Source organism: Medicago sativa, chromosome 8 (genome assembly GCF_051527215.1).
Source record: "Medicago sativa cultivar Bolivia chromosome 8, Bolivia_mono, whole genome shotgun sequence".
Taxonomy (NCBI): Eukaryota; Viridiplantae; Streptophyta; class Magnoliopsida; order Fabales; family Fabaceae; genus Medicago; species Medicago sativa.
Window position 1 is genome coordinate 50,375,275 of NC_140756.1, and position 14,480 is coordinate 50,389,754.

Consider the following 14,480-nt stretch of genomic DNA (forward strand, 5'->3'; position numbering starts at 1 on the left):
TTCAATTATTGTGTAATAAACTTCAATGACAATGTAAATGTACTACGAAAGATACGATCTACTAATAAAATGAAAGTTTTATACATTTGTTTGTGTCTTTACATTTTTGTCTCTTTTAATTTTAGTCATTTTCAATTATGTGTTATTAATATTATATGCAATGTTGTTATGTAATTATGGGGAGTAGAAGGTTTCAAATTCTATTTACCGACCAAAAGATATTTCGAGGAAAAAAAGTAGGCGCGTGAGAAACCAATAGAATGAAAAAAGCAATAGTCGAAAAATAATCATCATTGTCATTAGATCGTTACTTTTTTCACCCTATGAGTTTCTCGCACGCTCTATTCAGATTTTAAAATCCAAGATATTTTAACGTGTTTTTGAAAATTTTTATGACCTTGTCTCCCAAACTATAAGAAAAATGGATCAATATAAATTACGAAAATGCTAACTTGTGTCATAAAGACACGTGTTAAAAATCTAAAATGAAAGTGTTTCTAAAAAATTGTGTCAATTTATTATTTTAGAGATTTAAAATTAATCTTTTGTAATAAATATTTACCATTTATTGAATCCTTAACATATACTCTAAGGGTACAAGTTAGCATGACCCTATAAATTTTGTATTTGGTACAAATTTTAAACTAAATACAATAACTTTTGTTTACCAATTTTTATTTATCTTTTCGGACGGAGACACACGACAAAGCTAGAGAAAATATGACGCGAGGGCCAAATATCAAGTTTTTTTTTTCAATAAAAATATAAAGTTTCCTTAAAAAATATATATAAAAATATTTTTCTAATACTTATATAATAAACTCGAGAGTTGAATATATTTTTAATCACTGTACAATTATATTTCTATATAGCTATTGACGAGATTGAAAGTGTCAAAATAAGACATAAACATTTATCGGTCAAGGGATAATTTTCTAAATTTTTTTTTTTACTTTTTGATAAATAAATTTGTTTGAGGTGGCTAAAAATATATTATTAGGGTAGCTTAAAATAAAATGTACTCAGATTATTCAAGATAAATAAGTTTTTTGGGGTATCTTTAGCTACCCCATCCTCACAAGAGGTACATCCCCTGGACGGATATTAGTAATTTTTTATCCATTCAATATAATAATTAATACGTCATTTAAAAAAATACTCCATCAGTCTGATCTAATTATAATGGTATTTACAAAAAAAAAAAAAAAACTTTACCTTATTATAAGACTATCTACAAATTTTTAGATCATTTTATGTCAAAAATAAAAATAAAAAATTAGATACAATTATTACTCTTTTTTCAGTTATATTCTTATTAATGTTATCAATGTATCTTAAAATATGAAAAGTTGACATTAATTACTCCAATAACCTTTCTTAACACGTGTTTTTTTTAAAACTTGTCTTCAATGTTTATCTTATGTGTAGTAGAGTTCGGCTTCACACCTTGACTGCCCATATAAATCAATAGGTCAATGGCCTCACTATCAAGATCATTTCTAAATAAACATCAGATATAAGCCACATAACAATGCGAATTCGGAGTCACACCATCTTCCTCCATTTCATCAATCACACATAACTGATAACATGTGTTTCAAATCATCACTATTCTTGCATAAACCCTTGATAACAATAGCATAAGTGTGATGATTAGGACACAAACCAACCCTCTTGATTTCTTTATAAACCTCCAAAGCCATTTTCACTTTATCACGTTCAACTAAACAGTTAATAAGAAAGTTACAAGCAAAAATACTTGGAAGAATTTCAAACCTAGTATTTTTTTATTTTTTTAAAACAAGATGCAAAGTGCATCAATTCATTAGAAAAACCAAAAAAGAGTACAAGAAAGAAAAGGGGGACTATGCCAAAACCTCTTCAAAAGGTGTTGAATCTAAAGTTGGGCATTCCCAACCTATTCCTAGTGTACTCTCCCCTAATGAAATCGGGGACACTATCGGACTAGAATAAATCCAGAGAACCTAAAGAAAGGCCAAGGTTAGCTAATCTGTCCGCACAAGCATTGCCTTCCCTATAAATGTGAGACACAACAAATCTAATATTTCTCGCCTTTACAAGACAGTTCCGCCATCTATTTCTAAGTCTCCAAGGAATTGTAGAGTTTGTTTTGAAAGCCAAAATGACCGGTTGAGAGTCCGACTCCGGCCATACATTACGAAATCCTCCGATGTGAGCAATCTCTATTGCTGTCATTGCAGCCACCAACTCAGCATACGGAAGCGATTGAGCTCCCGGGTATTGCGTGAAACAACCAACACAGATGCTATCCGAATTCCCGAAGATTCCTCCTCTAGAAGCATTGTTCGGATTTTTGGTGGAAGCACCATCGGTGTTCACCTTTATCCAAGAAGAGAAAGGAGGAAACCATATGACTTCTTTGATTGTAGGCGCTCTAGGGGGTCCGATGTTGACTTTGAAAGCCTTTAAGATACTAAATTCTAAAATATCCCCTCTAGTTGTTTCTTTTGAATTGTTTCCGGCAAGAGAAGTTTGAGCAATGATATTTGAAATGGCCGACTTCTAGTGCATGAATTTGTCTTGGAATTTGATGATATTTCTTCTATGCCATATTATATTAATGAGGTTGATAATGCGAGGCTTTTATAACCAAGTTACATTGTGGGGACCAGCTTCGTCTAGAAGGGACCGGATATCCAAAGACGAGTTGAACCGAATTGAGGTATTGAGAATAGAAAATAACCAGCTCCGGCAGATGCATTGCAAAAGAGCATTCGAAAAAAGATGGAAAGAAGTTTCACCGTGAAGATTGCAAGAAGAACACATTGAGGGAGAGTGGATACCTCTTGACATCAAATTCTCATCTGTAGGCATTCTATTGTGCAACAATCTCCACACCATCGGGGACTTTGATGGAGGGATGTCGTGACTCCACACCTTCTTTGCCCAAACTCGATGTTTTGGCCGGTACCATATTTGAACTCAAAAGCATCCTTAGCCGAAAGGTTTCCATTTGCGGTGTTCTCCCGCATCAATTTGTCATCATGAGCTTCAAAAGGGATGATTATTTGTTCAACCGTAAGTTTCACCTAAGGAAAAGTGTTTGGCACAGAGAGGGGAATGTTCCACTCGCAAGTTTACTATGAAATCACTAACACGAGCAGTTAGGTTAGGGAGCAAAGTTAACCGGGATGTTCGGTTGGGAAGCTAAAGGAGGACCACACCATTTGTCCAAATGTAAATTAACATTGTTTCCGGTACCAATCGCCAACTAGTATTATCAAAGATTGAATCCACTTCCATCTTAATACTACTCCATATAGAAGAAAAGATGTGATGTAAGATCACTCTCCTACCCCTCGAACCTTGCTTCGATCAATATTGCCAGTCTTCATGAGAGGTTAAAAGTTCCCAAAGAAAGCTTTAAATTTGTTGATTCATTAAGAAGAGTGAGAGACCTGATGCCTAAGCCACCTTCGACAAAGGTTTACAAAGATTTTTCCAGAGACAAGGACAAGCTTCCTCTTAGAAATATCTCCACTCCATATAAAGTTCCTAGTCCAAGTTTCAATTTCCGTAATAAGTTTGGTGGGCCGGGAGTACACGAGAGATTGAATGAACCAACATAGCTTGAATAACACTTTTCACTAGCGTGACTCTACCGGCAATGCTAAGCAAAGAGGCTTTCCAAGAGGAGAGTTTGGATTTTATGTTGTCCGCAATGGGCTGCAAATGAGATCTTTTTGGTTTACCTTTGAAGATAGGCACTCCGAGGTAAACAAATGGCAGTGTGCCCTTGTTAAAACCAATCAATTCAGCTTATTTGGTTGATTCGAGCCATGGAAATTGAGCCGTAGAAAACTATGGATTTGGAAGGGTTGATGACTTGACCAGATGCCAAAGCGTAAGAAGTAAACGGTTGCATGAGTGTCCGGATAGATGATACCTTCCCTTTACAAAAAATCATTATGTCATCTTCGTAAAGGGAGTGGGAGGGAATCCGAACCGATCCGGTACCTTTAATGAGCTCAATTTTTCCTTGCCGAACAAGCTTCATGATGTTTCGCTTAACACATCTTCGCAATGCAAAAGAGAAGAGGTGATAGGGGGTCACCCCGTCTAACTCCCCTCTTGCATTTAAAGTAACCGTTTTGCTTGCCATTGACGGATATAGAGAGGGATGCCGAATTGAGGATGGTGCGAATCCAAGAACAAAATTTGTCATTGAAACCAAATTTGCTTAGAACTTTTAACGAAAAGTCCCATTCCAGAGTATCAAATGCTTTAGAGATATCCACTTTGAAGGCTAGGTTCCCCGCAAAAGATCTACGATGAAGATGGTTAATAGCTTCGAAGTAATACAAATGCCATCTTTAATGTTTCTTCTCTTGATAAAACCTCTTTGCTCAGTGGGAGATAATGTTGTTCATGATGGGAGCTAATCTATCCGCCGTAATCTTAGATATGATTTTAAATTTGAAGTTGGCTAGAGCTATTGGACGGTATTGCCCCACACCGCCGGCATCGGGGACCTTGGGAATCAAGATGATAGTGTTTGCATTAAAATTGGGGAGAATCCAATCCTTGGTAAAAATTCTGCAGGATCGCATTGATGACATCGCATTTCACTATGTCCCGCATGTCCGGAAAAAACAAGCACCAAAGCCATCGGGGCTTGGAGCTCCTTCTTTGTTCATAGCTTGCACAACAACATGAATCTCCTCTGGTGATGGAATCCTAGTTAGCGAGTGTTAACTTCATTAGAGATGAGATTAGGAATTGTATCTTCCAACGCATTATCCACCTGCAAGTCCCGCACAACATTGTTAGTAGCAAAAATATTATGAAAATAATTTGTTATGTGACTTGAAATCTCCTCTGGGTCGTAGATCATGTTATCACCACTCATGAGGCCGGTTTTAATTTTGGATGTGTTTTTGATTTTGGTAAGTCTGTGAAAGTATTTTGTATTCCTATCTCCATCGAATGCCAATTGATTTTTTGCTTTTTCCCTCCGGTAATCTTCTTCTATATTCGGTGTTTTCCATATGAATGCGAGCGACTTTGAGTTGGTTCGACCTTGAATCATTGTAACCCGGCAAATCAATGTCGGATTGTATAGCGTACGATTGTTTTCGGCATCTCTAACCGGTTGGTGTACATTACCAAAGGTAGTTTTATTCCGGTATTTTCAATTTCGCTTCAAAACTTTAAGCTTCGAGAGAGGACAAACATAGGGCAGCCAAGAACTTTCATATTCCAAGCTTCCTAAATTACTCTTTTACAATCATCATGATTAATCCACATTTGCATGAATTTGAAATGAGATATGAATCTATTAGAGGATGTATCAAACTCAAGTAATAAAGGGAAATGATCCGATTTGTGGTTCACCAAGGTTGAAACATTCGGGGAACTACAAACATCCATCCGGCCTTGATTACGTATCACCCCGTCCAGTCTTCTTTCGGTCATTCTATTTCCACTTCTTCTATTGCACCAGGTGAATTGAATGCCTCTAGTGGGTAAATGAATGAAATTATTGGAGTCGGACCGGTTAAAAAAGTCATTGATTGAGGTTCTAGCAGGAGGAGTGGTCCCTATATGTTCATGAGCGCCTAAGATGGAGTTAAAGTCACCTATAGCACACAAGGCGGGCTTGATTGTGATTGCGAGGTTTTGTAAGTTGTTCCATAATTGTCTTCGATGATGTGATTGGTGGAAGCATAAATGGCGTAAAGGCAAAAATGATGGTCATTATCCACAAAAGAGAAAGTTACATATTGGCTATCGAGGCTATAATGCTAGGGTTAAGGTGAGTTAAACGAAACACCAAAGATTAGGTATGTTATCTTGTCTATTATTGAAGGCAAAAGGTTTGTAATGTAGTACGTGAAACCGGTTTCTAGGGAAATGGTCAAAGTGCATCCAAGGTTTAGCAATAAAGATGAAGCTAGGTTTATGGTTAATTATAAGGTTTTTGAGAGCTAACCTTGATGGGGAGTTAGCTATCCCTACGATGTTCCAAGATAGACACTTCATTTGAAATGTCTATTTGGGACCTTGGATCTAGTAAGGTATGATGCACTAGCTTTCTTGGATGTAGCTTTATGTGATTTCTTCTTAGGAGATTTCCTGGATACAGCTTTGGAAACCTGAACTATTAATATTATTTTGAACCTCCAGATTGATTTGGTCATCAATATCTACTTCTTCAGCTAGAGCTTGGTTAAGGGCTGCTTGTTGAGCTCTAATGCGATTTCCACATTTGTCTCTCGTAAGGTTTTCCCAGATTGATTCAAGAACTGCATATCATTTTGTATTCTTTACGGTTCTTCATGACTTGAACTATGGCTCTCTATTTCCAATCTCGAGTGGCATCCACAAACTCGTATGCCTGTGAGCTATCTTCATCCATTTCGACTTAATATCGGTGAGCATTCTCGGTATGAATCTCGTTATTGTTATCTCCCACATGTCCCCTCGCTATCACTTGTTTGCGAGGTGAAGCTCTTAGAGTGACCTCTAAATTTTCAGCACTATTTCTAGTGTTATCTACAAGAAGAAAAGTTTGAGGGTTTCCTCGCTTCTTCATCTTCATTTTCTAAAGCAAACAAATCTATTCACCTTTGTATTCTTAGGGTTTTGGTACATTGGTATCTCTATGAATCCATTTTTTACGTTGAGCTTGATCACCAAACGGTCTCTGCGCCGTATCTTTCCTTTTGATTTTATCCTCCGCATTCACCGGACCTTTGTTCTTTAAACCTACATCCGGCTTATTTGCTTTTACGCACACGTGAATATTATGGCCAACCAGTTTGCAATAGTCACAAAACTCGGTAAATTTTCATATTCGAACTCAACAAAGAAAGTGTAACCCTTTCTTTCGACCAACACCTCATACTTTAATTCCTTTGTTAAATCAAGGTCAACCAAAGTGCCCAAAGGTTCTTTCAATGGCTGGTTTACTTGTGACCGAATCCACACAAATTGGTGTTCCCATACCGCTTGCAATTGAAAATATAATTTTCTTTCTCCAAGTACTCTTGAGCTAGACCATGAATCTTCAACCAAACATGCGCGAAGTGTTGGATTGTAAGCTAGGGCTAAAATCACCGGTCCAGGGAAAAATTTTAAATAACCGGGGTTCAACATCCAAGAGCTAACCGATCTAACCCTTCTAGCATCTTCTATCGAAGAGAAAACAAATTCATAAAAACCCTTACCAATTGATGTTACGCCCTAAGGTCCCGTACCTTTCCATATTGGTTTTAGCTTCTCCCTCAAGGCAACACACGTTAACGGCGTAGTTCCCTTTGGCCGGATGATGCACGCGTGGAGGTTGTTTTTGCATCTCGTCCAATCCTAGATCATATTCATCATCGGGAATCGGGATTGAGAACTTGTCTCCTTTGTGAGTAGGTTTAGGAAGCCGACTATCCGGTATATCGCGGATGTTAGACAAAACTTGCGCAAAAGTTTGTTGGATGATGGGTTGGTTTTTTTGTTTGGATTCGGAGCGATCTTTGTGGAATCGTCTTCTACTAGACATTTCCAAGGTATTGAAAAAGGTTTGGAGGAAAAAGGTGTGGATTAGGCATGGCGGTGGAAAGGGTTGGTGATGTCATAAAGATGGTGAATGAACGGTAATCTAATCGCCAGAGAGTATTACAAGTCCCATTTTTCCAATTTCAAACCTAGTAACTTGAAAATGAAACAAGAAATCAAATGCTTCATCAAACATGTTAAGACTAACACAAGCTTTAGCAAACACGTCAAATGCTCTAAGTATAGCCAAGTAATGTTTTTTTCTCAACAATATCAACACCCTCTAATAGCTTCTCAAACAAGTCATGTATTTCAAATGATGGGTTTTACTTAGAATGAGAAATTATTATATCACGGAAAAGAGAATCCAACTTTCTATCTAAATTATAGTAACATAGTATTCTAATGATGGAAGCATAGGTTTGAATATTGTGTGAAAAAACCATCTTTGTTTTTGAGTTGAGTGAAGTAAGAGAGAGCAAGTGAATGGTTGTTTCGATAAAGGTAAAGTTTTTTGAGGATTTTGAAGGTGTTAGTGGTCAAAACATGAGATTTTTAAGGGTTTTGTGAATAGGGTTTCGAGGAAGAGAGTGCCAATGCAGTGGAAGATGAAATCCTGAATTTGTTGAAGTGAATGGTTTCGGTTTTAGAGAGGGAGAAAAATGAGAAAAGGGAAATTCAAGAGACGACACGACATACCGGTGGTGTTGTTACGGTGGCCGACGGCGGGCCGAGATGATGCTTCGGTGGTGGACGTGGTTGTTGACGGCTACCTAAGAATGTAACAAAGCCGCTCTCTTTTTTCTTTCCTTCTATTCCACTCTAACAGAAAATTTAAATTAATTAAAGTCTTGTTGAACTAATTTTTTTTTTACGCTTAAAAAAGTTTTTGTTTCCCTGGACATATATCAAATTTTATTTTTAGTCGATCTAAAATTTTTCATCAATTTCTATTACGACTTTCCGTCTATGCTTTTTAAATAGACTCACGTTTATTATTTCAAAATTTGATGCATTATAAAAATTTCACTTTAAATTTTAAATTTTTTTTAACAGTAGATGAATTAAATATAATGTTTAAGTTTTTAGCGCGTCAAAATTCGTATTTATTTCATATTTGTTAAAAAAATCTTTTTTTTTTTTGGAGAGATTATTGTAATATTCAAAACATATTTATAAATGTCCATTAAAAAATGTAAAGTATAACATGAATTGACTTAAAAATAGAAATCTAAAGTAGTCAACCAATTGAACTCAAGTGGTTAACAAACTCTACAAAAATGAATTGTTCAAGAGAACCTTAGTTCGATTCCACACAAAAGTTGTGACGGAGAATATTTTGTGAATGTTCAATTCAAGGTAGTGTAAATCTTCTAACCCAAAGAACTTACAAATTGATTTACACTTATTCCACTCAAAAGCACGATCGAGTTCTAACTCGGAACATCCGAGTCTAAGGTTGATCTTTTAATAACTAGATCAAACTCTTCGAGTTAGACTGATTTTATTTTGTTTGTACTAGTAGTGTCTAACTTTCTTTATGGCAGTTTCTCGCGTGGTTTATTGGTTTGATTCACGCATCTTAACCTTTAAAAACTCGCTTGAAACCCCGCATGGATGATTATCGAATAAAAATGTTAAATAAGTTGCGGTATTAATATTCAAAATTTCGTTTTAAAGCTCTCTAAATATTTTTCTTAGATCACAACGGGGAGTCTTGGAGATCATCCATACATTGGTCCGAGAGCAACCAAACAAGTGAGATGGATATCACACTTTAATCCAAAATCTTAAAGAATTAGGTTCATGGGTTCCCTCGCTTATAAAGTGTTCAACCTCCATTTTTTAAAACAATGTGGGACTTCCAACTCACATTTGACATAAAACAATCTCTTCCTCAAATGTGAGTCCATCAATTCATCATGCCCACTCCTCAAGTGAAAGCTTTTTCATCTTCACACTTGTACCATTATTTCCGATTCACAACGTATTCACAACGTAACCTCGCTGCCGAACACCTTGCCATCAAGGCTTTTGAACACTTTTTTGTTTGGCATGGGTCCTGAAGGTGAGAAAAACACAAGAAGGGGGAAGGTTGAATTGTGTTAGCTTTTTCTTCTTTTAAACCGAAGGTGAGAAAAACACAAGAAGGGGGAAGGTTGAATTGTGTTAGCTTTTTCTTCTTTTAAACTAAGTCCAGAGTCGAGATAGAGTTCGTAGTTTTGTGCGGCGGATATGAAAGAGATAAAGAGAGAGAAGAAAGAGACACAAGCAATTATCCTGGTTCCTTCCACAATCCGTAAGTAGTCCAGTCCCCCTTGCACTTCCAAGGAGATTTTTCACTATAATCACACAAAATTACAATTGCTCGAAGCACACAAGCAAGAGATTTCAAATACTCGAAGCACACACGGAAGAGATTTCCTATGCTCGAAGCACAAAAGCAAGTGACTTCCTAAACAAATAAATTACAAAGTATAAGTTTGGTTGAACACTTGATATACAATTAATGGTGTTCGTAATACAAAACAATTCGTACTAAGACTTAAGAATTTCTAAGATATGAAAGTTGATAAGAAATTCTAAGTGTTTGACGCACAATAATTTCAGCAGAAGTTTTGGCACGAGTTATAATGTTGTAGAGTCGCATAGTGTCTTCAAGTCTTCATTCCTTTATATAGAGTTATGAAAGAGATGTTGCGAGAGGTGTCACTCGTAACAACCCGATTTTTGCTAGAATTATTTTTAATTATTATTTGTATGTGTTGACATGTATTCTTACGTGCTTAATTGTCTTTGTGTGTATTTGTGTGGGACTTAGTGGATTTTTGGCCTAGAAGGGTATTTTAGTCATTTTATAGGCTAAGGGTATATTAGTCTTTTGGCTAGTGAGAATAAATTAGTGATTTCACTTGGAAGATTATTTTTAGTGTTTTAGTGAGAAACATTATGTAACACCCATACTAAATTTATCTAGAATATTTAGCATGTGCGTTAACTTAGTACCGGATACATTAAAATTACAACATAATTTTGACCAAATGAATATATACATCAATATAAGTTCGTACATCTTATTAAAATATCAATTGCCAAATACATATATCCGATAAGTATTTGAAAACATAGAATATCTTCATCCAAGTACGAGACGAGCTCTTGACGATAATCCATTCGACCACATATCCGCCTCCTTTTGATACAAGCAACCTACTAATCTGAAATAATAATAAAAAGATTGGGGTGAGACATGATGTCTCGGTGAGTTCCACCTATCCTAGGTGGTAGGCAATCTCAAGGGAAACCTACGATCGCCATCTCGACTAAACTCAACCCGTTTGGGTTTATACGTGCGTGTGTGCTTTTCATACCTAAACGATCATGGGATACCGATCGTTATCCGAACTATCAAACATATTCCCGTAAACCGGACGATCGGGGGGTAGACTAGGATAATCATATGTGTGCTATTATAAACTTGTTCCGATACATATGCATATACATGTCATAATTCATAAACTATTCACATAACCGTTAGAAATTAGCATTGAACAAACATTATTATTTGAGTTCATTTTACGTAATGGATCTCGAAGGGAGTAAACCCGGTCACCATCCCACTATAATCCGATGAAAATTCCTATCGAGGCTAGTCACCGAACTCCTCTAACTATAATCGTTGTGTAGATTTCCTTTGCGGGGAGAATCTCGGTTATTTGCATATATACGAGGCTAGATTTCCTTTACCGTATGCATGTTTAATGCGTTATTTGCATATATACGATATGCCACCGAATGCTATTTGAGCATGTCTATTCTCAACTATCTAAGTTGAGTCTCTACTAAGTTCCCATTTCTAAGGGTTAGAATCCTACCGAAACATTTTCATCAATATAAATTAAATCTCTCATGTGTTATGCAAAGATAATTTATGCCCAAACATACTTTACTTTTATTTTAAAAGGATATTCTTTACGGAATTGTAGCTAAGTCCATGGGTATGAACTATTTATTTGAGAAACACCGTTGTATAGGACACCTTGCACGGCGGGCATCATCTCGCCTAACGTAGCCTTCAACCCGTAACCGGGCTTAGAAGCTCACCCGGCGAGCCATCACCTCGCCATGGTGAGGCTTACCAGTAGCAAAATTGTCTTGCTCACTTTGGGGTTCACCGGCTCGCCTCGACGAGCATGACAAGACAAAGAAAACTCGTAAAAACTTGTTTTAATTCAAAATTGAACATACCCAAGTACCCAAAAGTATACCACAATTCCGAAGGCATATTTATGCTACATTTCAGTATGTAAAGTAGTATAGGCATAATTAATATGCATAACACAAAATGGACAACTACTTTCAATTAGAACAACTTTAACATTATTATTTTCTCACATACACACACATATCCCCAAAGGTGAGAACTAACTATAGGAACTCACCGAACTTTCGATATCTTTGAAAAGCTCCATTCCAAGCCAAACAAAAACCATATCTTCTGGCCCCTTGTCAAAATCTTGACTCTAGCACCCTAGCACGACAAAATCCTCATTAATCTCCCACTTCGGCTCATTACCCAAACATCATGACAAAACCCGTAAGCATTTTTTCAGCAGAATTTACCAAACTTTAATTGTGTTTTCCGAATTCGTTTCTAACCCGAATCACACAAAGTTTATATCTGAATTTAAGGAAATTGAATGTAGAATCTTAAACTTCAGCAATTATTCACCTCTAGGTTACATAGAGCAAGATACAAGCCAAAATGTCACACAAATTTAACACCCGGCAAACATAAACAATGCTAAGATAAAATTTAGCTTCTCTATACAAAATTCTCAAACCTCAAATTGAGTTCCAAAATCATGTACCCATTACTCCAGTTCCTATCTTCTTTAATTCCTTGCTTCTAATAACCATTTAAGACATTAATCATCATCAAACACATGCATGCAAGCATTTGTAATAATAAAATCTTGAAAACTTCTCAAATGGGGGATAGGAATGAGGCTCGGTCAAGTGGTGGAGGAAAAGAGGGGTTAAACTTGATGCCAACTCAAATTTATTCAAAGATCATGTTTGTAAGATTGCATGTGGGTTTAGACTTGAGATAAGATTGAGAATTTGATGAATATGGTGAGAAAGGGAGGGAACCGAGAGTTAGCTAGTGAAAGAATGGGAAGAAAATCAGCTTAGAGAGAGGAATGATGTGATGAAATGAAGGTAAAAAGGGTCATGGTTCTATATATAGTCTCCAAACAAAATTACTAGAATGCCCTTTTCATCAAAAGTCTTGCTAAGACACACTAAAGTTGACACCGATAATCGAACGTGTGTGTTTAATCGACACTGCAAAGGTTAAATATTCCCCGCTTTAATCGAGTCCTTTGCAAATATTCTTTCCTAGACGCGTCCGACCGATTCTACATTGTATGAGAATTTAGCATAATGTTACACTCTACCCCTTAAAAGAAATTTCGTTTTCGAAATTTAGAACTTCACCTAAGAATGAGCACTCGATAGTTTCTCGACACTTTGAATCTTATTTTCCAACATACGTTTACCATTAACTCATTATGTATGTCCGACTTAAATATTGGAGTTTCATTGCTACAAAAGGATCTCGACAACATAACCATCAATACCAAAATGGCTTGAACCGATAGGTTAATAGCGATTCGAACACAGTGATTCCCAATTCCATTGATTTTAACTTCCGTAACTTAGAGACGTGGAATGTATTACATAATCTTAAACAGATGAAGTTACAACCAATTGAATCAACACATCCAACTTACTTCGTTAAACTCACTATTTGCATACCTCATGGAAAACCACCTTAAGATTGCTCATAATCAAATTACTTCTTTTGAATTTTACAAGTTTTCTCTCGTTTTCTACATAATCCCTTTCCGAAGACATTATTCCATTTTTATTTCCTTTAATTATTCTTGCTCATCCATATGTTACCGCACTTCGATGATATCACCGATTTCAAATCTCCGACTTCCGTGTCACCAATATGAACACAACTTCTACTATCTATTTCGTTCTACCTAAATCGAGGTATACTACTTTAATAATCTTAGGCACCTCGTCTCCACTTCTATTGCATAATTCTCGAGGGTTCGGATAAATCATAAATTCTCGTACGCACCGTCTTAACTTATTGACCACAACGCGTCTCTCATAAGTTAGGAATTCCTTTTTCTTTACTAGAATCCTAGTAACTTTACATCAATCATGATAACCGAGTTTTAACTCACCAAACTTCGCGACTAAGTTACGTTCGGGTATCCTCAACCCTATTTTGGGTACTACCTTCCTACTCGTATACTTGTTGCTATACTTGATACTCTTGGGTGGTTCTTCAAGTCTAAAACAAAATCCTCTAGTTACAATGCTCATATATGTCGCCTCAAACATAACTCTCTTCTAACTAATTGGTACTTATAGTCCTTTGAGCTCACCGAAGCGATTAACCGCATTATCATACTAGCAAGTGATTCGATGTCCTTTATTCCCGAATTTCATGGTATGATACATTCTTGAACTCATTTCTTAAAATTTTCCCATTAGAGTTCATTATATGCTTGGTTCGTCTCTACTTACTAACAATCCATGAATATCTTCATACCACAAGCTTAGATTATTTTTTTTTTGTAATATGTTACTTCATTCTTACATGATTCTTTGCTGCGCAACTCTGATCTATCAACTTACTTTGTCTAGTCTTGTAATTAAACTATATTAAAAACTCCACGATTAACTTAACTTTATTATGACTTCACAGTCATCAAGACGGAAACTACTTTACAACATGTTGCTTAAACTCTTCTTATTTTGAATCCTTATACAAATCCACTTTCCCTAAGGTTCCAAAAAATTCAGTCCTCCGTCTTGCACTCTAATAGTATGAAGGTTAACTTCTGTTCCACATATCTCTT

The 14,480-nt window shown here is 36.3% G+C and overlaps 1 pseudogene; it reads right to left on the bottom strand.

The window, feature by feature from the left end:
• Positions 1-1,965: 1,965 nt before the first annotated feature.
• Positions 1,966-14,480, bottom strand: part of LOC146899354 (putative inactive poly [ADP-ribose] polymerase SRO1) — a 32,116-nt pseudogene continuing 19,601 nt past the window's right edge.